This window comes from Ambystoma mexicanum, chromosome 13 (assembly GCF_040938575.1).
Source record: "Ambystoma mexicanum isolate Mex_15411 chromosome 13, UKY_AmexF1_1, whole genome shotgun sequence".
Classification (NCBI taxonomy): domain Eukaryota; kingdom Metazoa; phylum Chordata; class Amphibia; order Caudata; family Ambystomatidae; genus Ambystoma; species Ambystoma mexicanum.
This window is the reverse complement of record NC_090938.1, coordinates 373,006,717-373,030,401: the sequence shown is the minus strand read 5'-3', so window position 1 is coordinate 373,030,401 and position 23,685 is coordinate 373,006,717. Positions and strand designations below refer to the sequence as shown.

Here is a 23,685-nt window from a genome sequence, read left to right as displayed (position 1 = left end):
TGGGAATTGGCCCTTGGCTTCTTCCAGAACTTTTGCGCCACCTGCAGGACATTCTTCGGGAGAGTGAGGCCAGACCGGATCTTGGTGCGCATACCCAAGACACCTGCTGGCACTCCTGAATCCTGGGGGCTTCCTCAGGCAGAGGGACCCCCTCAACCCCCCCCCCCACCCCCAAGAACTCAGCTAGGCCCTGAAGGTGGTCATGAAAGGCCTGAACGGATGCTGAAGGTTAATCGTCCTCCTCGCCCCCCCCCCTTTTTTTTTTACAGACCGAGGGTAGTGGAGGCCCTGGGACACCGGTGCTGACGGCTGATAAGGGGGGAGGCGTTGGTAGTACAGGATGAGGTGCAGGTGCCTGAACAAGTAGTAGGGCCTAGACCGGTGTAGGGACTGTCACTTGAACCAGCAGCGTTGGAGTAAATAAGTATCCAGAGGAGGGGGGCCAGGGAGGAGCCACCTGCGGGATGACCTTCACTAAATACTTCAGGAGCCCCTACATCTGAGGGGAAAGCAAGAGGAAGCGCTCGAAGAAGCAGTCCTTGCAAGCCTCCGGGTCCCTAGCGGCCAAGCTCTTCGAGGCGCTGGGCCTCCCGTCCTGGTCAACGAGCCCAAATCGTGTAGCAGTAAGGCTACGATGAGTAGATGCATCCCTGAGGAGACCAGATGCCTGTACCGTACAATCCGCTGCCGCTTCCAGAGGGAAAGGGGACTGGGATCATCACGCAAAGCCCATGCAACAGGCGAAAGCATGGGCAGGCCAAGAGTTGGATCCAAGATGGCTGCCGGTCTGCCAGGGTTCACCACGTGCCTCTCCGCCATTTTGAAGCCTTGTGCCACACCGTAGGTGGAAGGGCGCGAAGGCAATGAGCCATGAGAACGTAAGTGTCGGTGGGCAGTCATAATTTCGAAAAAAAAATGTCGACAAAAAAATATCGACTTTCGTTTTTTTTAATTATATATTTATTTTAGGGGTTCGGGACTAAAAAAAAAGGGAAAAATTTAAAAAAAAATTAAAAAAAGAGGGGCTGGGGGAACCCCCCATTTCGAAAAAAAAAATGCATTGAAAAAAAAAAGACTTTTTTTCGACATTTTTGTTTCGACTTTTTGACTGTCGACATTTTTGTTGTCGACATTATGACTATAAACCGTAAGTGTCAACCTGAGAGATCCCTCTGGTAGGTTCAGAGCCTTCGGCCAGCTGGCAGGTAGTCGTAATGCCCCGATTCACTACCTCGGAGCAAGCTTTGGTAGGCTGGACACCCTCAGCATCTGTGCCGGTAGCCGTGCTGGATTGAGCCAAGGAGAGACTCTTGGAGGTTGCACTCCACGATGCCATACCCTTATGGGTTGAAGAGAACAAACTTGATCACCCTTCCAAGGACAACCTGGGAGGGCCCCTGAGCCCCTCAGCTTGGGAGCCGGTAGCCTGGATGGCCTCAGGTCTGCCCCTAAGGGCACCCTGAAGAGCCCCCAGACTCCTCAGTTTAGGAGACGGTAGACTTTGAGGCCTTAGGCCTGCCAGAACCTGACTCCAAGGAACCCCGAGAAAGGAGTTGCCGCGCTGTGGAGCTCTGCTGAAAAGAGGCCCTACCTTGTCTTGACGAGAGGCCCTCGAGACAAAGGCCTTATGGTGGGGCAGAGACGTCATGTGGAAGATCTCCCTCCACTGCCATAAGAGCGCTGCAAGCTGAACATGTGTCCGTCGGAGCAGTGGTCGGGACCCACACACACAAGACACAGTGCATGGGGGTCCGAGGCTGGGAACGAGCGCTCACATGAGGCACATCTTATGAATCCTACTGCAGCAGACATGCGCCGGGTGAGGCGAGGCACCGAAGGGAAGTTAAATAAGATTGAAAAAACAAAACAGAGCAAGCAGAAAGCTAAATAAGTCTCAGCACTGGCTGCCAGGTCCACCAACGTCTGTGCAGAAAAAGGGACTGGGGTGAGGCGGCAGAGGCCACACCCCTGTGCGTGCTATACTAAACTTAAAGGGGAAGCTCAATTTTTCACTGCCAAAGGTTCCGCTACTGTTCCCATGTTGGGGGACATCCATAAGGATTGAGGAAAGGAGTCAAGACATGAGTATACATATCTGTATCCTTGTGTACAGACACTATAAACTAGCAGGATGTAAACAACCACACACACACAATGCTAACACTTCTTGAAGACTAGCCCATAATGAGGCCTAGCACACCTGACAAAAAAGTCAAACCTCTCAAAAGTAGGTAATGTGGACAGATTGACGAGACTTAATTCACAGATAAGGGTTGTATGCGGATACAAAGGTACAATTAGTTTGCACACTTATCTTTGGAAAATAGCCCACACTGATACACTGAAAAACATATACCTCTATTATGTTAAACATCTACATCTCTTTCAGGTGAAATAAGGATTTAGCACATAATACAGTATTAAAGTATACACAGTATTTTATAACATGAAGCATGTGACTAATCTGGAGACTGTTGCTTCTTCCCTGGAGGGAGTCAACCCACTTTGAGGCTAGAGAGGTGAGCCCGCAAAGAAAAACCCTCACCAAGGGAAAATAAAGACCTCACTGGGAGTGACTCCCCCCTCCAGTAGACAAAGACCCTCATTCCCATGAAAAAATACCTATACTTTGAGTATTCTCTGCTTACATGGGAGTAAGACTGTGTCAATATGTAGGACTCAAAACAACCCAGACATTACTTCTATGTGTTTGGCTCAAGGTAATGCTGAATTATCCACACCCTAAACAGATGACGGGGAACAATTTGCCCCTTTGAAGTCACAGAGCATGAATAAAGGGCCAACAAACATTGAATGGAGAACGAAAAACCAGCAGAACAAAACTGCTTGTAAACCAATCCGGGGAGCAGCAAGCCCTGCTGAACGCCACCGCTGCCGAAGAGATGTATCCTTCCTGGAGTAATCCCTGCAACACTGAAGGTCAGCGGGTTACCCAAGTAGGAGGGAGGTGGACATGGAGAGTGGGGAAGTAGGAATTGTCCCCAACCGGATTACAGGGTCAAAGAGGCTCAGAGAGCAAGCATGAGAGAATTGTTATGGAAGCCCAATAAACTAGAGTAGTATCAACCTAAAAAAGGGACACAGGAACACACGAGCAAAGACAGACAAGTAGAGAGGGGTTACCAATACCCCCACAGTGGTAAGACATTGGTACAGGGGGACCCAAAGGGGCCTAATAAACAAAAAAGCCAATCCCAGGGGAGCACAAAGCAACCAACACCAGAACTAAGCGGGGAGAGACCCACCCAAGTGGTGGTCCATCTATATATTTTTTATATAGCACCACAAACCCAGAGACCTCAGAGCACTAACAGGGCAGACAATCATTGAAACATGAAGGGGTAGAAGCTGTTAAGTGGAGAAATTCTTAGGCTTTACCTTTGTCAAAGAGAAAGGTCTTCATACCAATTTTTGAAAAGGGACAGATCGTATGGTCCTCAGCAAGATAGGCAGTGCATTCCACATCACAAGAGCCCATTCATCGAAGCTGGTGCCTCCTAGCCTATTTAGGGTAAAGCTTGGACATTCCAATATAATTTTCATTTCATCTCAGAGTTTGGTTTATGGGAGCTTTTTTAACGCGTGAGCAGAGATACGGAGGGCATTACCAAACAGGCATGTTTGCACAGGGGAGTTTGCCTTGTTTTTATTTATATAGCTTTTATACACAGGTGAAGTGCTTCAAAGCGGGAATGTAACAAGCGAATACAGTAATCATTCTTAGGCCTTGAAGATTCAGAATGATCTTAACAAAAACTAGCATACTAGGCCCGACGACATTTCTCCTAGTGCAAGTGCATGAAGCTGTACAGTTGAGACCATGCTCGGGAGGGGGGACAGAAACGGTGGGTGGGAGCAGCAGGGGACAAGGGGGGACACGACAAACTAACTGGTCCTAATACATTTAGGCCATGCATACGTACAGAGGTGCAGAGGCGGGGTATTGTGGGGGTAGAGGGTTAGGAACAAAGAGTCCGCTCCAGCCGGGCCCTGGGTTAAGTGCAGAGAAGTTGTCCCACTGAAGGATCGGAAGCAGAAAGTACAGTAATGTTGAACAAAGTGTAGTGGCCCAGAGGCAAGGGCAAAAGACTTGCAGGAGCCTGGGACCTCTAGGCTCTGGAGGTGAGCCAGGTAACCAGTCGGCAAAAACTGAACAGTTAGGGGAGAGAAAGAGGGAGGGAGAGAAAAGAAAGGTTAGCAGAGGATAGGGAGAGAGAGAAGGAAGAAGAGAAAAGAAAGGTCTTGGAGTTTCCGGAACTTAAGTGCTCCAGCTCAAGATGGAGAGGCAGGTAGGCTGTTCTAGAGGGAAGCACCTGCAGAGGATAAAGATCTACCCCAAATCTCTGTTTGTAAAAGCGGCTCACCCGCAGAAAGTGGGAGGACCAGCTGAAGACTCTAGAGGGAGCGTATATAGGAAGAGTTGTAGATGGAGAAAGCCTTGTGGATTATGCAGAGGGTCTTGAACTTGATCCCTGCAGCCACAGGGATCCACTGGAGGGATTTCAGCGACTGAGAAATGCAGTTTAGTTTATATAGCGCAGCCAAACCCTGGGGTAGATGGGTGCTTAGGCAAGTCATATGTTACATACAGTTGCACATGCAAGGTGGAGTGCAACATTTGAAGGAAAAAAAGGTACAGTACAGTACAGTGGACCATGTTACAAAGTGGTCCGGAAAGAGGTTCAGTGGTGAGTGGACAGGAGTGGTCCAGTGCATTACTGTTACATAAAGTTTCTGGAGAACTAGAAGCTGGTTTTAGCTAAGTGCCGATAATACTTAGTACGAGGAGAGTAGTTCCTTTTCCTTGGCTCTAAATGACCAGAATGATGGGTCTGCTCGGATTGTCAAGGGCAGGGCGTTCCAGTGTGTTGCTGCTAATACTGGGAAGCTAGCTCCCCCTGCTGTTTTTAGCTTGAACTTTGGGATGTTGAGCTGGTGTAAACATGGGAATCTGGTTGGTTTCATGGAGCTGTGTCTGATAAATGTGTCTGAAAGATAACGAGGGGCAGTCAGAAAGAGGCATTTGTGTGCGATGACGAGTGATCGGAGTTTAATTCTCTCGCGGATGGGGAGCCAGTGTGTCTCTTTTCTGATGGTAGAAATGTGGGCTTTGCGGGGGAGATTAAGTGCGCATCTAAGGGTGTTATTGTGGAATGTCTGTAGTCTGTTCAGGTTGTAGTTGGTTGAGCCGAGGAAGAGCGTGTTGCAGTAGTCCCGTTTGGACAAGTGGAGTGCCCTGGCCAGGGTAAGGCAACTACTGCTGGATAGAAATGGGTTGCACACATTGATAAGCTTGCTAGTGTATGCTGTAAATGAGATGGTGGCGTTGATTCGTTTTTTGAGAGAGAGGGTGGAGTCGAGATACACACCCAGGGTTTTAACTTTTTTAAATACTTTTATGATAAAGGATTGGTATCTAGGGTCTATTTTGTTAAGTGAGGAATGGGATCCGACAATAAGCAGTTCTGCCTTATCTTTTAAGCATAGGCTGTGGGTGGCTATCCATGCTTGGATTTCTAGGTAGATCTTGTTCAACTTTGCAACATCCTCCTCATAGTTCCCTGTGAGTTCAATGAGGATCTGTGTGTCGTCGGCATACTTCGTATATGTGACACACAGATCATCAAGGCGGTCAAAGAGGAGCTTTGTGAAAATGTTGTAGAGCGTGGGGGAGATGCAAGAACCTTGTGGGACTCCACATTGGATAGGGACAGGGTCTGCTGCGGTGGCGCCGCCTGATGGGGCGAAGACCCTGGTTGTTCTGTACGAGAGGAAGGACCGAATCCAATTGGTGGCATTCTTGGAAAATGCAGCAGCCGAGGAAAGGTGGTTGGTGAGAATTTGGTGGTCGACTAGATCGAAGGCTGCAGACAAATCCAACAGGAGCAAGATGGCCAAGTTGCCCTAGTCTTTGGATTCATCCATTTGGATTTTTAGATCCAGGAGAGCTGTTTCAGTCCCATGCCTGGGTCTAAAGGCAGATTGCCGCAGGCCAAGAGGGGTGTTGTCTTCCAAATGGTGTTGTTGTCTTCCAAATGGTGTTGTATTTGGAGGTAAGCTACTCTGTCTAATACTTTTAGGAGAAAGGGTACAGTTGTGATGGGTCTGTAGTTGGTGGGGATGTTCGGGTCTAAACTGGGCTTTTTGAGGAGTGGGAGAACCCATGCCTCTTTTAGGTTGCTTGGTACCGTGGAGTTCTTGAATGAGGAGTTAATCAGGTTGGTAATAAAGGGTGCGAGATCTTTGGCCCCAACCTTTGGCCCCTGAAGCGGGACAAAGGTCCCCTAGACAGTTGAATGGTTTGAGGCTTGTGAATGTTGGTTACTTCGTCTTCCGTAACTGGAGAGAAGTGAAAGAGGGGGCAATTCTGGCAAGGTGGGCTCTGCATAGGGCTGGACTGATCTTTCACAGCAATGTTTGCTTTTTTTAGATTCTAGATTCTACATTAGCTTGTAGTAGTGCTATTTTATTAGAGAGAGCTAGTTGGATATTGTTACACCAGGTTCTGTCCTTAATGCAGTCATTGGAGAGGGGCACTTTTGATTCCAATTCTCTAAGGATAGAGAATAACTCTTTAGTTGTGGATTTAGAGTTTTGGATTCTGGTATTATAGATTTGTTTTTTGGCATTTGTGATGGCAGCTTTGTAGGTGGTGGCCGCCTCAGAGAATTTCTTTAGTGGAGAGGGAAGGGGCTTTTCTCCAACTAGTTTCAGCTGTTCTTTTTAGGTTACAGAGGGCTTTTAATTCTGCTGAGAACCATTTGTTCACATGGGCGGATGGTTTGGTTTTTCTCATTTTGAGGGGGCTATTCGGTTCAGAGCATGTTCCAGAGTGCTGTTATACAATTCAACTAGCAAGGTTGGGTTGGTGTTAATGAGTGTATGATTGGCTATGGAGATGGGATGCAAGAGATTAAGATTCTCAATGGTGATGTTGCGTTTGTTCCTTGCTAGTGTTTGCGCTGCCAATACAGGCGGTGTGCTTTTCTGTGGTGCTTTGGGTATTGTGAAGGTGATGAGATGGTGGTCTGCCAACGTACAAGATGTGATGGCAGTGAGCAAAATGTCGCAATTTACGTCGGCTAACCAGTCCAAGGTTCTGCCTTTGTCATGTGTGGGTGTGGTGATGCGTTGCGTCAGTCCAAGTTGGGTTATAGTATCATTGATCAATGAGGCATTAGCGTCATTGCGGTCATTAAGGCCAAGATTGAAGTCGCCCAATATTATGATTTGGGAACCTGGTTTTGTGTTGGAGGTTAGTAGGTGGGATATGTCCTCCTCAAAGGTGGTGATAGGGCCTGATGGTACGTATAGGTGAAATAGTATGATACTGCGGTGTGAGAGTGGGAGTTTGAAGGAAAGGAGTTTGGCCGATGATATGTCTAGGATACCGGCTTCTCTAATGTTTAGGTTGGTTTTAGCGATGACAGCTACTCCACCTCCTGTCCCGGTCGGTCTGTCGGCTCAGATAATAGAGTAATTCTCAGGAATAGCTATAGTAAGCATGGGTCCAGCCACAGAGTGTAGCCACGATTCTGTTACTGCAAGGAAGTCTAAGTTGTTGGAAGTAAACACATCAGCTATTTCAGGAGTGTGAGCTACTAATGACTATGCTTTGATGAGGGCGCCTTTGATGGAGGTGGTGGCTGGGTCAGGTGAGTCATTAGGCATGAGCTTACGAGTCATGGGGCGGTTGTACTTGTGCATCTTATCTGAGTCGTGTGTGAGAGTGGGGCGGGTGGGGGGGGGGGGGGGGGGGAGTGGTGATTTGGGCTCCCCAGTGTGTTTTTTCATGTGATAAGGTTTAAGGCTGGTGCAAGAACTTAGTCTAACATTTCTCCAGTGTAGAGATCAAGCTATATTAAGACTAGTGATGTTAGGTGTATTGGAGCAAAGGCCTAGTCTAGAATTTCTTAGATGTGGGCTGTAAGGGATGAGAGGTATGGGTGGGGTGCAAATTTGGTGCTCCATTCTACTGGAAATAGTACTGGTTGAGGTTGGTGAGTGACATCTGTGAGAGTAGTGGAAGGGGCTTTGGTCCACACGTTGGGTGGGAGGTTGGATGGCAGTAGGTTGTGAAATAGGGGGAGGATGGTGGCCATAGTGAGTGGCACTTTCCTTAATGCTGCCATGTCAGAGTTAGGCGTCAATTGTAGTTAGCGGTTGCAGTAGCAATTGGAGAGTAGTTGGAGCTGTGTCGATATTATAATGAAGCGTTATGTCAGATCTATGTATTGTGTGTAATGAAAGGCTAGTTCAAGTCTGTTATCAGTTTACAGTAAAGGACAAAAGGCTAGATTTGAATATGCCGTCAGTACAGGCTAAATTTGAGTATTCATTCAGTACAGGGCAGAGGTTAACTTAGAATATGCGTACAGTACGCAGAAGAAGCTGAGTTTGGATGCGGCAGCTGTAAGAGTCAGTAGGATAGTTCGTGTGTGCTTTGCACACGAGATAGGGGGTTATAACTAGTGTTCCAACGGCTCTTTGTTCTGACTGAAGCTGTCGTGGGTAGGACGTGCACAATTGTGTGCAAATGTCAGCAATCGGTATATACCTGTGGTTAGACAGGGAGATGACGAGCCGGTATAAAAGGGCATGAAGCCAAAGAGAAGTCTTGCGGTTCTATTCTGGATGAGTTGTAGAGGACGGAGAGTAGGAGGAAGTTTGAGAAAGAGGCTGGCTGTTAGGACAGTTTTTCTGAAGTCCATCTTAGCAAAACCTTTCAACTGAGGCAGTACAAGACTCCACTATTAGTATAAGGCTGTACCACATGCGTTCATGGTAGCGTAGACAGTGCAGCCAGGCTTATTTTAGGAGGCAGAGAGGGCTGTAGAATCAGTAAAAATGAAATTATAATAGAAATTGTCCATAGAAACACAAACAATATGTATATAAAAATAAATTATTTCTTTAAATACAGGTAGGCCCAGAGACATCTAGGGGTAAATAAGTACTAGCACATTATATGAAATGATAATTATAAAAACACAACACTATACTTGAAGGTACACATACCAAAGTATAAACCTTATTTGGACCAGCTAACAGTAGCTCTAGGGAAGTCAAAACCATTTCATACACATTTAGTATAGGTCATACCGATTCTTGGGGAATAAAAACCAATGGTTACTTTCACAATAACATTCAGTAATGCAAGGGCAGTAGACCTTAACAATTCGACATTGACTCCACTCAGTACAAATCACATAATCAGTCAACTGGACAATATACTTTGTGAATAGTGGAACACTTATTCCAGGTACAGTAAAACCCTATAACTACTTTTGTGATAACACAGTTATACTAGGTGAGTAAACTCTAAGGATGTAATATTCAATTAGAGGTGCTGTTGAGATCAGTGAAACAAATTGAGATAAGCAACTTGTTTTTGGATGGCACACAGCTAACTGAAGGTAAGTAAAACCCATACACTTTTTTTTTATCTCACAAGGAGTCCAGGTTAGATCTTTCCCAACTATACAAGTGACTGATTTAAGACTTCTAAGGGGAAGTTAGAACCACATAATCTGGGTTAGATAGCACAGGGAAAGTAAACCCAAAGTTATTCTAGGTGGGCAACAACCTAATACAGACTTATTCTGGACAGACCAACAGCAAGTCAGGGGAAGCAAGACCCCATTAGGGGACACTCATACAATTGTCCTAACATGACTAATCTGGTGATACCAACAGTTAGGGGACACTCATACAATTATCCTGCTGGAATAATCTTATGAAACAAACACATTACTTTTGGGAAGAGGCACAACCTAATCACAGGTAAGTAATATACCTTTACATCTACTTTCTATTACAATGGCAAAACAGTTTAATGAAAGAAAGTTGTTAACCATACTTTTACTAATAGTGCATCGCACATCCAAGGTAAGTAAGAACTTTTGTAACTGTTCACTCTTAGAGTTACAGTTACCAACCAACTCTTTACAAGTAAGTAACTTTTAAACACTTATTTTCTTCTCTAGGCAAAAGGCCCAATCCCTTAAAAGTCTTTCCCTTATTCTTGGAGCATGAGTGTTATCAGTGCCGAAGGGGGGTGGGGGGATCACTAAGATCTAGTGTTCAACAGGCAGTGTCAGGATAGGTTCCTAAGTAGCAAACGTCAGAGTTCCTTAGGAAGACTGGGCAAACAGGCAAGTACTTTACTTCCAGAGTTAGAAGAGGGTCCAGGGGCTTCACAGAAGACACCTTAGCAGGATTCTAGCAGTGGGACTAGGTATACTGGACGAGATGCCTCCCCATCACAGAAAACTCCCCACAGCTTCACAGAAATCCTAATAGACTTAAGGAAAGTACATACACAAGCCAACACAATACCTCAGCATTGAAGATTTTGCATCAGGAGGACTTCAGGGTCTGCAGCCAAATACCTGGTCAGTGGATTCCTTGTCGTGGTAACTGAAAACAAAACCGCAGAAGAAACTTTGCAGCAGGGATCGATGAAGAAGGCTCTAGGCAAGGTTTTCCTCGTGGCCGAATGCGGTTCTGCAGATTTGGCGCCTTTTCAAGGAGCACAGAAGAAGACAGAACATTGCGGTTGAATTTTTGTCGTTAACAAGGTCCAGCACTCTGTTGAGGGAAGTCTATTCGTGTCTTTGGAGATCCACCAGGATGCCCACAAAGTTTCAGTGAGATTCTGAAGACCATGCACCGCACAGTGGTGCTCGAGTTCCCAGGGTATTGGGGTATTGCAGCAACGCAATGTCGCAGCAACACGTGGGATGTCTCCAAATGCAGGTATTCTTGAGTCTAGTGGGTCTCGCCAGGCTATGGGTCGGGGTTGTTGTTTTCGGAGCCCCCAGGTCGATTGGAAGGAAGGGCTACAGCAGGCTCCGGGTACAGTGCAGGCTCTCCGGTCGCTGGAAATCAGTTCAGTTGCTTTTCCTTCATCATCCTCTTCGGTTTCAGTTCCAGTGGTCGACTACTCTTCAGCTTCCAGGTTTGCAGTATTTAATAGGAACCACAGCACAACTTCTGCATTCTCTCCGAGCATTTTACAAGCAGGGGCGGTCTGGTTGCCCAATCAGGACAGCCAGCCCCCCACTGGGATTAGTCCCCATTCAGGCAAAGACAAAGGGCTGTGGAGTTTTGGACTCCTTCCTCGGTTACTGCCCTCACAGAGTGGAGCCTGGGCTAGGAGTCCAGGAGACTCCCGCCCAAGATAAAAATCACACAAAGGAATTTCCCATCCCTCGATGTCAGAGAAAGGAACAAGAAAGGACAAGAAACACTAAAATTGCACGCAAAAAAGACAGGAGCCGTTTTGGCAAAATGAGCACCCTTAGATGCCTGTACTGCAGCTGTGAACACAGTACGCGGTAAAGGTGCACCAAATACAACGTATCAATGTCACCAGCCACTGAAGGTAAGCTTGTCCCTGTAACAGAATCATTACAGTTTTAGTGTGAAAGGGGATACATTGCATCTCCCCAGCACTCTCCATAAGGTGGGGTGTGCTGGTTTCACAAAATAAAATGTAAAAAAGGGATCCAAAGATCCTTTCTACCATTGGGAACTGTAATTCTCCCGAAGTTAGCAAAAGAAAGGTGAAAGGGTAGCCCCTAGGGCAACCCAGCAACAACTGGCACTTATTTTCAATAACTTGTTAAAGAGGATAACTTTAAAAAGACATTATGGAGAGTCAAAAACAATGACACCCATAAACGAAAACAAAAAAAAAAAAAGAGTAAAAGATTCTGTGAGTGTGGAAAGGTTTCCACTCAGAGGTATTAAGGAAAAATATCCCACTAGTAAAGCAAAAAGTTCTGGGGTTGACCCAGGTCAGGAAGATTTACCATTTATATGAAATTCTTACCCAATACTGTTGCAATAGTCCAGCCTAGAGAGAACCAGGGCTCTCAAGGTGATGAGCTTCTGGGGTAAAGTGAGAAAGGGTAGAATACCTCTGAGGTAAACTTGGTAGTTGGACTTTTTGGGGATGTCAGATGTGAGAAGAGAAGGAGAGAGTGAAGTTGAGGATGACCAAGATGTTTTGCCTCAATGGTAGGTGAGGGCGCAGGGCCAAGGGAGGCAGGCCAGTGAGAAAGCGGGAGCAGCGGTCCCAATGAGGACTAGCTCTGTCTTACTGGCATTCAGGCACAGATCGTTAGCAGATCACCAAGCATGAATTGCGGATAGACAGTCATGGATGAGCGAGGAGGAGGCGGCGGCCGAGGGTAGCCTGAAAGAGCTGCGTGTCACCCGCATAACACTGAAATTTAGAGGTAAAAGGTAGAGATCCTGTGGGCAAAGGGGGCCAAGCAGATATTGAAGTACCAGGGGGGAAAGGTTATACCCCTGGGGGACACCACAAGTAGAGAGAGTGGTAGAGGAGAGAAATGGCCCGAGTTCCACCTGGGAGGACTGGTCAGAGAACAGAGGCGAGCCACAGCAGGACGCGATCTGTGATGCCTATGGTATCACTGAGATCAGTGATCAGGATGTTGTGGTTTACCGTACCGAAAGCAGAAGAGGTCAAGAAGAATGAGGACAGAGGGACAGTTAGGGTAAAAATCTGAGAGCAGGACTTCACAGGTATTCAGAAGAGCAGTTTATGTGCCTCTGGATGCTCTAAAGCCAAACTGATGGTCATGGAGACAACCAACAAATTCAGTGTGGAGGTTAAGTTGAGTGATAGCCAGCTACTCCAGGAGTTTTCCCAGGAAAGGGGCGATGGAGATCGGGCAATAGTTTGCCGGAATAGACTGCTCAGAGGAGGTTTTTTTGAGCAGAAAAGTGCACAAAGAGAGGGCTTGAGAGGAGAGGGGGAAACTGCAGTGGAGAAAGAGAGGTGTCAGAGGTCGGCCAAAGCTGGAGTGAGTGTCAATATTGTCCTTGTGCTGAATTCTTTGCTCCACCGGGAGCCAGTGTAGTTTAGTGTGCCTCAGATACATGTGCTCGCTTCCCAAGACTACATAAAGCACGCACTGCTCCATTCTGCATGGTTTGTAGTTTAAATATTTGTCAGTGAGGTGCTGGCCATTAGAATGTTGCAGTAGCCAAGCTTAGCATTAACAATGGCAGAGGCCACTGCTGCCCTGTTCTGGTCCGACAGGTATGGTCTGATTTGCCACAGTAGTTTGTTCATATATGAACACAATGTTTTTAGATATCTACCTGTTTATTAGAAGCAAGTCTAGGTACACTCCCAGAGATTTGATGTGCTGGCCCACCATGATTGTGTCACCGGCGGTTTTAAAGAGTCTGTATTGTGGGTGTCTTTGAACAACACCCATAATTAGCAACTCGTGATTTTTTACGTTTGAGCGCCACCAAGTTTCGAGCCATGCAGGACAGTATTGCCAAGTAGATTTTGTTCACTCTTTCCACATCTGTGGAGTAGACCAGAGAGTTCAATAAGGATCTGCGTATCATCCGCATAATTGGCAAACTGCACACCCAGACTGTACAATAGTTCACACAGGGACCTGGAATAGACATTGAACAGTAGGGGGAGACATGATCCCTGTGGTATGCCGCAGGTCAATGGCATAGGAGAGGATTGGTTGTCATTTTTTGTTACTCTTGCTCGTCTTGGTCAAAGACAGGATTTGAACCTTTTAGCAGCGGAGTCGAAACATTTTTCTATTGTGACCAGTCGGTCAACCAGCATCTCACGATCCACCAGGTCGAATGAGGCGGATCGGTCGAGCAGGAGGAGTAGTAGTGTTGCCCTTGTCCACAATTATAATATTAGATTTAAGATCCAGCAGTGCTGTTTCTGTGCCGTGTTTTGAACGAAAACCCAGCCCCAGCATTTTAAGTTGTTCGGCATATTCCCAGTATTGAGAAGGAACAAGTTACTTACCTGTAACTGTTGTTCTCCAGCATGGGTCTGGTATGGATTCACATGCTCATGAATATTCCGTCGTCAGGCTGGGAATCCTCGGTAAAGAAAAAATCAGTATCAGTTTCGTTTCTGATCTGTCTTTCTTAGTAGTAACCAATCACTGATCTCTGGGTCATACTGCCCCCAGCCAATGACTGCCCTCTCCCTAAGCGCCACCTCTTGCAGCCATCCTCAGATTTGGTAGCACGCCAGGTGGCAGTATGACCAAGTGAAGAGCCGTAGAGGGGTAGGTGGGAGGGTTTGCATGTGAATCCATGCCAGACCCATGCTGGAGAACAGTTACAGGTAAGTAACTTGTTCCTTCTCCAGCATGGGGTCTGGCATGGATTCACATGCTCATGAATAAAAGAATACATAGCAGTATACACATGCACAACCACAGGAGGTGGCAACAGGCTCAACATTAAGCAATACAACTCCTCAACATTAAGCATCTCTTACCTCCTCACCAGGCTCACCTTAAGCGAACAGGTTGCGCAGCACTGCTTGGCCGACCCTGGAGTCCCGATCGACGCAGTAGAATCTTTTGAAGGTGTGCGTCGACCTCCACGTAGCAGCCCTGCAGATGTCCAGCAGGGGCACACCAGACAGGAACACCGTGGTAGCAGCAATCGCTCTGGTCGAATGGGCTCTCGGACGGCCGGGCAGCGGTCGGTTTGCCAACTCGTGAAAATGCATGCTGCAGCCGGAGAGCCATCTGGAAATGGAAGTCTTCGAGAGAGCCTTCCCTTGATTCACAGACCCAAAGTTCACAAACAGTTGTGACGTCTTCCGAAAACTCTTTGTGCGGTCCACGTAGAACTTCAGCGCTCTAGCTACATCCAGCGAGTGCAAACTCCTCTCGGCCGGCGTCGCAGGCGACGAGAAGAAAACTGGCAAAACCAAGGGCTTGTTGAGGTGGAAGTCCGATGGCACCTTGGGCATGAAGGAGGGGTGTGTCCTCAGCACCACCCTCGTGTCATGAAAAGTCAAGTATGGAGGCATGCAAGATAGGGCCTGAATCTCTCCCACTCGTCGTGCAGAGGTGATGGCCACGAGGAACGCTGTCTTCCATGACAGGAACTTCAAAGGCGCCGAATGCATAGGCTCGAATGGGGCTCCCATGAGCTTGGTCAGCACCACATTAAGAACCCACGCCGGGGCAGGAGCCTTCACCGGCGGGAATGATCGGAATAGTCCCTTCATAAATTTCTTCACCAGGCGATGAGACCACAAGGATTCCTGTCCCGTAGTCCTGGTATATCGGGAGATGGCAGCCAGATGTATTTTTAAAGGAGGCGTGAGCCAGTCCAGCTTTGGCCAGCGACAGTAGGTACGGCAGCACTTGAGGGGCCGTAATCCGCAGAGCGTCAATCTTCTGTGCACGGCACCAGACAGAGAAGCTCTTCCATTTATGACCGTAACACTGGAGTTGAGGATGCCCTGGCCTTTGCAGGAACCTCTCTGCAATCAGCCGGGATATCGTACCCTCCAAACTCTAGTGCTGCAGGAGCCAGGCCTGCAAGTTCAGCGACTGTGGGTCGTGATGGAGAATGGCGCCTCCTTCTCTGGAGAGAAGATCTGCGTCCGCCGGCAGCCTGTCTGGCGGGGACGTTGACAAGTCCAGAAGGTCCGGGAACCAGATCTGCCTCGGCCAAGCCGGTGCGACGAGGATCATCCTGCACCTGGACTTCTTGAACTGGTTGATGAGGCGGAGCAGCAACGGCAATGGAGGGACCGCATATAGAAACAGGCCGTCCCAAGGGAACGAGAAAGCATCGCCCATGCTCCTCGGCTGTGGGAACCTGCTGGCGAACCTCTGGCACTTGGAGTTCGTCGCCGTCGCGAACAGGTCGATCTGGGGTTTGCCCCATCGTTGGAAGAGTCGATCCACTTGATCCTGGCGCTATTCCCACTCGTGGCACGAGCGCAACTCCCTGCTGAGTGAGTCGGCAATGGTTTTTTTATTCCTGCCAGGTGGAAGGGAACCAGAAAAATCCCCTGGGCGACGGCCCAGTGCCACAGATCCTGGGCCTCCTTGGATAGGGCTGGGGATCTGGTGCCTCCTTGCTTCCGTATGTAGAACATCGTGGTGGTGTTGTGGGTGAAGATCCTCACCACTTTGCCCTTGAGGGACGGAAGGAACGACTTGAGAGCCGAGAACACGGCTCGGAGATCCAGAAAGTTGATGTGGAGAGACCTCTCCTCCGGGAGCCAAAGGCCTCTTGCGTGGAGGTCTCCGGTGTGGGCCCCCCCCCCCCCCAAACCCTCCAGAGAGGCGTCCATCATCACAGTCTCCTGAAACGCCGGGATTTGAAATTCCGTGCCTGTCGTGAGGTGAGCACGGATGCCCCACCAGAAGATCGCCCGACGGAACTTCTCGTCGAGAGGGATCCTGTTCTCGAAACAGCCCCTTACCTGAAGCCAGTGGGCGTCGAGGAACTCCTGTAGCGGACACATCCGAAGTATGCAAAGGGGTACAAGATAGATGCATGAGGACATCAACCCGAGGAGCGACTTGATGGACCTCACCCTGGCCACGTCCATGGCTAGCAGGCGCCGCACCTTGCCCAGGATGGTCTTGGTCCTCTCCTCTGAAGGGGAGGCCAATTGCCCCACTGTATCTAGCTTCGCTCCCAGAAACAGTGCTATCTGCGATGGAACTAGGTGGGATTTGGGGTAGTTGATGGCGAACCCCAGCTCCGTGAGCGCCCGGACTGTCCTCGCCGTGTGTTCGACGGTGAGTTCCCTTGTCCTTGCCCGGATTAGCCAGTCGTCCAGTTAGGGGTAAACGTGGATCCCCTGCAGGCGGAGCCGCACCGCTACTGGTGCCAGGCACTAGGTGAAAACCCTGGGTGCCGACTTTAATCCGAACGGTAGGGCTCTGAATTGGTAGTGGTGTCCCTGAACCACGAACCTGAGGAACTTCCTGTGCCTTTTTAGAATAGGGATGTGGAAGTAAGCATCCTCCAGGTCCAGAGACAACAGAAAGTCGCCTTCCTCAAGCTGTCCCAGCACGTGCTGGAGGGTAACCATCCTGAATTCCTGCGCCTTGATGTACTTGTTTAAGCGACGCAGGTCCAGGATGGGGCGCCAACCGCCTGTCTTCTTCCTGACGAGGAAGTACCTTGAGTACAATCCGGAGCCCCTGAGCCTTCTGGGGACGAGCTCGATGGCACTCTTGAGCATCGCCCTTACCTCCAACAGCAGTTGAGGGACGTGATGTTCCTTCCTGGCCACAGGAGGGCACTTCTTTTGGAATTCCAGCGAGTGCCCGTTGGCCAGGGTGTCCAACACCCAACGGTCGGTGGAGATGGACTCCCACACGCTGACGAACTTCGTCAGCCGGCCTCCCACCGGGGTGCTTCGGTGGGGGCCCGACAACACGGCCGGGTCAGTCTTGCTTGGAGGCGGCCTTGCCGACGATGGCGGGATCCCCCTTGCTTGCCGCAACCTCTGTAGGCCTCCTGGGAAGAGGAGCGGGCCGCCTGGCGGTAAGTGGAGGATCCACCGCTGGAACCTTTTGAGGCACCCTGTCTGCCTCCGGAGCTCCGAAAGGGCCGTCGCTGTTGAAGCACCCCTAAGGCCCGGGCCATCTCCGAGTCGGTCTTGATGGCCTGTAGAGACTCGTCCACAGCCTTACCAAAGAGGTTGTTGCCGTTGAACGGCATGTCCAAAACTCTGGTCTGGACGTCCTGGCGAAAGTCTGTCGCCTTGAGCCATCCTCGTCGTCGGAGGCAAACTCTGTTGCTCAGTTGGCGAAATCCGGTATCGGCAATGTCCATTGCCACCGTTATGGCGTGATCCGACGCCACCTCACCTTCTTGCAGAATTTCTAGGGCCTCCGCCCTCTTGTCAGGTAGGAAGTCTAGCAGGGGAGCAATCTTGAACCAGAGCTCCCTGTCGTAGCGGGCCACGATCGCTAAGGCATTGGCTGCCTTAATCATCGTCGCCGCCGACGAGATGACTCGTCGTCCCATGGAGTCCAACTTCTTGCCCTCGCTGTCCGGCGGGGAAGTGGAAGTTGAAGCCGCTGCACCCACTGCCTTCTTCTTAGCCGCTGCCGAGACGACAGAGTCCGGCGTGGGCTGGGCCCTGAGGCACAAGGGGGCAGCATCGGGGACTCGGTACTACTTCTCATACCTGTCCCTCTTGGCAGGTGCCGTGGAAGGCTTCTTGAGGACAGCAAGCCCCTCGTTCCAGATGTCGTCGAGCAAAGGCACCGCGAGGGCCGTCTTCCTCTTGGCCTTTCGTCGTTGGTACAGAAAACCTTTTTTTGTTCTTCAGGGCAGAGCTGGAAGAGCTCGGATGCCCTGGTTATCATGGCGTGGAAAGAGCCAATATCGTCGGCTGGGGAAGCACGCGGGGGCGAGATGGGGGGGGGGGGGGGGGGTTGATGACGGGATGTGCGCTGTGTCATCGCCGCCGTCAGCCGGCCCCGTCGCTGTGTCCGTAGCCGTATCCTCTCTAGGGTCCGGCGAGGACGAGGGGTCCACAGGTCTCGCAGGCAAGAAGGGCGGAGCGGGGTGGACTCTCCTCCGCTTGTTCGAAGGGCTTCCCGATGGGCCCAGTTCTGGATCCTCCATCGGGGTCCGTGGTAATCTCGTACTTATCTCAGTACATAAGGATTGGATCGCCAACAAAATGGCCGCCGAGCTATCCTGGGGCTCGGGTAATGGCTGCGACGGACGGGATGGCCGCTCCACTGGGCCCTCTACGTCGCCATCGTCGCCATCTTCGATCACGTCAGCGGGGACCGTCCTCTGGGATCGAACCTTCTCGAACCTCTCGTTGAGGCCCATGAACCTCTCGTTGAGGCCCTTCTCGGTTTCCACCAGCTCCTCCTCAGAGGCTGATTCAGAGTCTGTAATGGCCACCGCACCCCCCCTCTTTTTCAGCCGGGGGCTTCACGGAGGTCTTAACGATGGGCTGGAAAGAGGACTCCCTCTGCGGCGGCAGGGATACTCTGGGCCCAGAGGCCGTTTCCACTGGCGTAGTCTCAGACGGCTTTGCCAGGGTCGCAGCGACCACTTCGACAGAGGCCTTTGCCGGATGGATCAAAGCCCTCACCACCTTAGGTGCGTCCTGGGCCTTCACCTTGGGGGGTGGGGGGGCAGGGTCAGCGCCTCGCTCCCCCTTCGAGTTCGACCGGGTCGGCTCCAGCAGCTTACCCGGGTTCTCAGGCTTCCTCTTCCCCGAACCAGAGTGCTGGCTCGTGGTCGAACGCGCCGGGGAAGTAGCACCCTGCCTGGCAGCCAAAGAGCCCAACCTTTCAGCGCTCCCGGAGCCCGCGGACTATCGGTGCTTGGCCTTCTGTTGGGCCCCCGTCGCCGGGGCGCCCTCACAAGACTTAGAAGCCCGCTCAGACTTTTTCTTCGCCTTCTCACCTGCTATGCCCTTCTCGAGCCAGGCGGCAAGGCGGGAACAACGATCTTGTTTGGTCCGTTCCGAAAGGTTCTTGCAGAACACAGTCCTTCTCCACATGCGTCTTGTCCTCATGAAGACAGTAGAGAACGCCAGTGCTCGTCCTCCTTGAAAACGTTCTGCAATCCGCATCCAGGGCAGCACCTGAACAGCTTGGATCCGGGCGTCGAGCTTCCCTTGTCCTGGGCCATGTCCGTTGAGGTAGGCCGCAGATCTTCCAAAATCCTCCAAGAAGTGTAAACTTGACGAAAACCTTGAGGAGCGTAGAAGAATTCCGAAACGGACAATCGTTGTCGGAAGTAGAAACGGTGGAGCTTGAGGCTTCAATAAACCGAAAAAATGAGAAAATCTCCTGAAAAAGCGTGAAAACGCAGCAAAACACGAGGACTCCCAAAACTTGAGCGTGCGGTAAAAAATCTGAGGATGGCTGCCAGAGGCGGGGCTTAGGGAGAGGGCAGATCAGAAACAAACCAGATACTGATTTTTTTCTTTACCGAGGATTCCCAGCCTGACGACGGGGAATATTCATGAGCATGTGAATCCATGCCAGACCCCATGCTGGAGAATAGGCAGTAAAGACATTCTTTGAATAGTGATGCAGGAAAGAGTTCAGCTTTACAGGAGACCGGTTTGAGACCTTACACAATGTTTTGAACCTCGAACTCCAATAGTTCTTTGAAGGAGAAAGGTGACAGTGTCGAAAGGTTTTTGTGAAGCATTCATTGCTTGGGGCTCAGTGGTTTGATCCTACAGAGAGGAGACACGTTTGACAATAGCATTTTGGTGGCATGCTACCTTCCAAGAGAATTCATTTTGAATGTTTGACACCATTCATCACGAAAAAAGCTTTTGTGTTTTTTCCTTCCAATTCGTGAAGGATGGAGAAAAGCTTGCTTGAGCCAGATTTGGTGGTAGTTCAGTCATTAAAGTCAGTTTGCTTGGCTGTTAAAATACCCTTTTTATATTTTTTGACAGCTCTTTTGTATGCTGCAATAGTGGAAGTGTTCTTTCGCCAGCTCTATTCGGTTGTTCGTTTGTCCTGCCTGCGAGAAATAATCTCAGAATTGATTATACTTTTTTAGGTTTGATGGGGCGTAGATGCGCCATCAAGAGCACTGTTAGTGACTGTTAGAAATTGCTTTGGGAGGTTTTCCAGGGTTATGTCATTGGGTAATCTGGTCAATTGTGGGAGCACCACAGAGGAGAAAGCTTTAGGGGTAACTTTTTGGGTATTTCTAATCATGATAGGCTAGGGGTGCAATGGTTCAGAGCGTGAGGCAGTAGGAGATTGATAAAAACACATGAATGGTCGGACCAGGGACGGGCATCCAATTTGATTGGTGAGATGCTGATGTTCCTGTTGAGTATCCAGTCTAGGATATGACCTCTGCTGTGTGTATGAGTTACATTTTGAGGTGCCTGATGCGTCAAGCATGTTTCGCCGAGACACATCAGGGTTCAGAGTGATTATCTGCCCAGAGATTAAAATCACCTACAACAATGACAAGGATGACTTTAGGCAGGCACCCAAGAAAGCCAGCAATTGTTTCTCGAAGTCTGCTGTTTTACTGGGAGGCCTATACAGAATTATGCTAGGGGTGGATGTGGTACTGATACTTAGTTTGACCATCACAGATTTGCAGTCGTCAAGATCAGATAACATTGTATTGTGGATTTTAAGGTGGTCTTTATATATCATTACAACTCAAACCACCCAACCCCTCCATCCCCCCCAGCCCCCATTCCCCTGGCCCATACAAATGTTATATCCATCCGGGGTGGCAGCAAGCGCAGCAGGGGTTGCCAATTCCAGGAGACAGGTTTCCGGAGTAGACAATATGTCAACCTTTGATTCAACTACATAATCAGCAATCTGATTAGCTTGGCAGTCAAATGATCTTGTATTAAGCAATGCCAATTTGAGATATGCCTGGGCGTCTGATAAGGAATTGTTAACAGATGGGGTGTGAGATGAGGTTCTAGGGACCTCGTGCCTGCAACGTTCATTAGCTGAGCTGTTGCCACTCAGCAAGCGGGTGTCTGATTTGATGGGTGGCAGAGCCACAGAGGGCAAAGCAGTGGGTAGGGTTGCATCATATGTATCTCTAGGCTGAACTATTGCAACAGCCTCTTTCTCAATGTTCCCACTTCTACTCTCCGTCCTCTACAACTCATCCAGAACAGAACTGCAAGGCTTATCCTTGGCGGCAAGCCCTAGGACTGCATCTTTCAGGCGCTGAAATCCCTCCACTGGCTCCCTGTGGCTGCAAGCATCAAGTTCAAGACTCTGCACAATCCACTCAAGGTTTACACTTATTCATTTATTACACAATCATTTAGAAAACATTTCACTAGAAGACAACTTAATATTATATACCAATACACTTCAATACAAAACTCCAAGATTTAGAGAGTTTGAGCTCCCCTGTAATAGGAGCCAAATGGCAGTTCAGTTACTTAGAAGTGAGCAAAAATGACATGGTAAGTAAAATAGATCACATATACTTGTTAGACAGTGCAAATGGCTTCGGTTCACCAGAAGAGTTCAATTCAAGTCAATAGGCCAGGCCAAAGTCAATGTACTAGTTTTCTGGATAGGAAAGAGCAGTTCTGGTATCAAACGGTAAAGTCTTTGCAAAAGTTCTCAGAAGTAGTTTAGCCGCAAAATAATCATTTGTGGGTTCACAAGCTGATTCGGCCTGCAAGTTGGGAAAGTTTCACGAACTTTCACTGCGAGAGTGGCGTTCGCTCAATCGGGTTGGCACAGTACCTTAGTATGAAGAACAAAATGCTGCTGAAAACGTTGGTTACTGGCAGTTCCTGCAGATCTCACTGCTCCTGCGCCTCAGTCATGGGGACAAGAGGGAGGACGTCGGCGGACTCCTGCACTGCATGGGTCAAACAAGCTGGCAAAATGGAAGATTTTCGGTTCGAGTAGCTGTCGTCAAGCACACAAGCTGGTGTCCTTCCCCCCCTGGTTAATCCTAACCAGCTCTGAGAATGGTAACCAGGTGGCTTATTAGTAGATTGGTCCCACCAACTCAAAGGAATAAGTCGTCTTTGAAGGGGCTTCTCTGTCGAGATGAACTTTACTATCAGCTTGAACAAAGACTCTCTCCTGGTCGGGAGAGACTCTGGCTGCCGCCTGGGGAACCCTGAACGGGCTCAGCCCCCTTTGCCTTCGACAGTGAGGCCACCACCATCTCAACAGAGGATGATGATGATGATGATGATGATTTGGTCTGGACCACCTGGGCCTTCACAGGCAGCTCAGACACCTTTCCCTGTTTGTCCTTATCTGGTGTTTAACGCAGCTTCACTGGGGTATCTGACTTCCTCTTGGATGAGGAGCTGGAGATCGAGGCAGATGGTGACTATGAACGCGCCCTGACCACTGTGGGACCAGCTGGAGCGGCGATCCCGGCTGAAGCAGACTTGCTAGGCTTGGCCTTGTGTTGGGCCTCCAGGTATGGAGCGCCCTCAAAAGACTTATAAGCCCGCTCAGGTTTGCTGGATCCAGAAGAGGCATGCCCCTGAGAATCACTCGGGTTAGAGGCCCTGGACTGGAGCCACACCGCCACCGGACATGTCGATCCATCATGCGCTTGGTGAAGCCACGGCAGATCTCACAATCTTCTTTATGCTCCGGATGTAGACAATATAGGCACAGTAATGCTTGCATTGGTAATGCTTGTCATCCGAATAAACATTCCACAAACCACAGCTGGAGCACAGCTTGAAGAGGGAAGCTCCGTCCTTCTCTATCATGAGCCGGCGCAGTGTAGGCCTGAAGAACTTCTGGAAGCTTCCAAGAAGAACACTCAAGGATTTCTGCCCTTGAGATGTGAGAAAAGATGCCTAAAAACTGGTCCCCATTAATCGAAGAATAAGCGATTGGAGTGTTAGGCAAAGTTTGAATGCAGTACTCTCTGGGAACAACAAACAACTACACTACAAACAACTATGAATACAGGTATAGGCAACCCAACCTTTGGTATAAGCTTGCACTACACAGTTTTGGTAGCATGTTGAGCAGCCAGGCTTATCTCAAGAGGGGAATTATGAGGTGTACTGGAGTTACAAAGATTCACAATTACAGGTATTGAAATAAACTCTTACACTCAAAGTTTCTTGCATAAACAATTAATAATGTATCAATTATAAAGCCATCTTCAGAAGGGAGCAATAGAATAGTAACACAAATCTACTTCAATACTGTACACGGAGTTTCTGTATCAGACAAGGCCCTTTTGGGATGGCCCACAGACGCAACCTACACCCACAGGTGACTTCAGTTACAAGGGTGCTGGGGACATTAATACCTTACTGTTGGAATTCCGAATACTCTTTAAAAGTTCGTAAAAGGCAAAGGTTATTAGAACACAAGAGAC

At 49.2% G+C, this 23,685-nt stretch overlaps 1 protein-coding gene across 8 annotated transcripts in view; it reads right to left on the bottom strand.

Moving 5' to 3' along the window:
* The window catches only part of CHD8 (chromodomain helicase DNA binding protein 8), a 1,687,145-nt gene that overhangs the window by 988,459 nt on the left and 675,001 nt on the right, over nt 1–23,685 (bottom strand). The gene's annotated exons all lie outside the window — the stretch shown is intronic.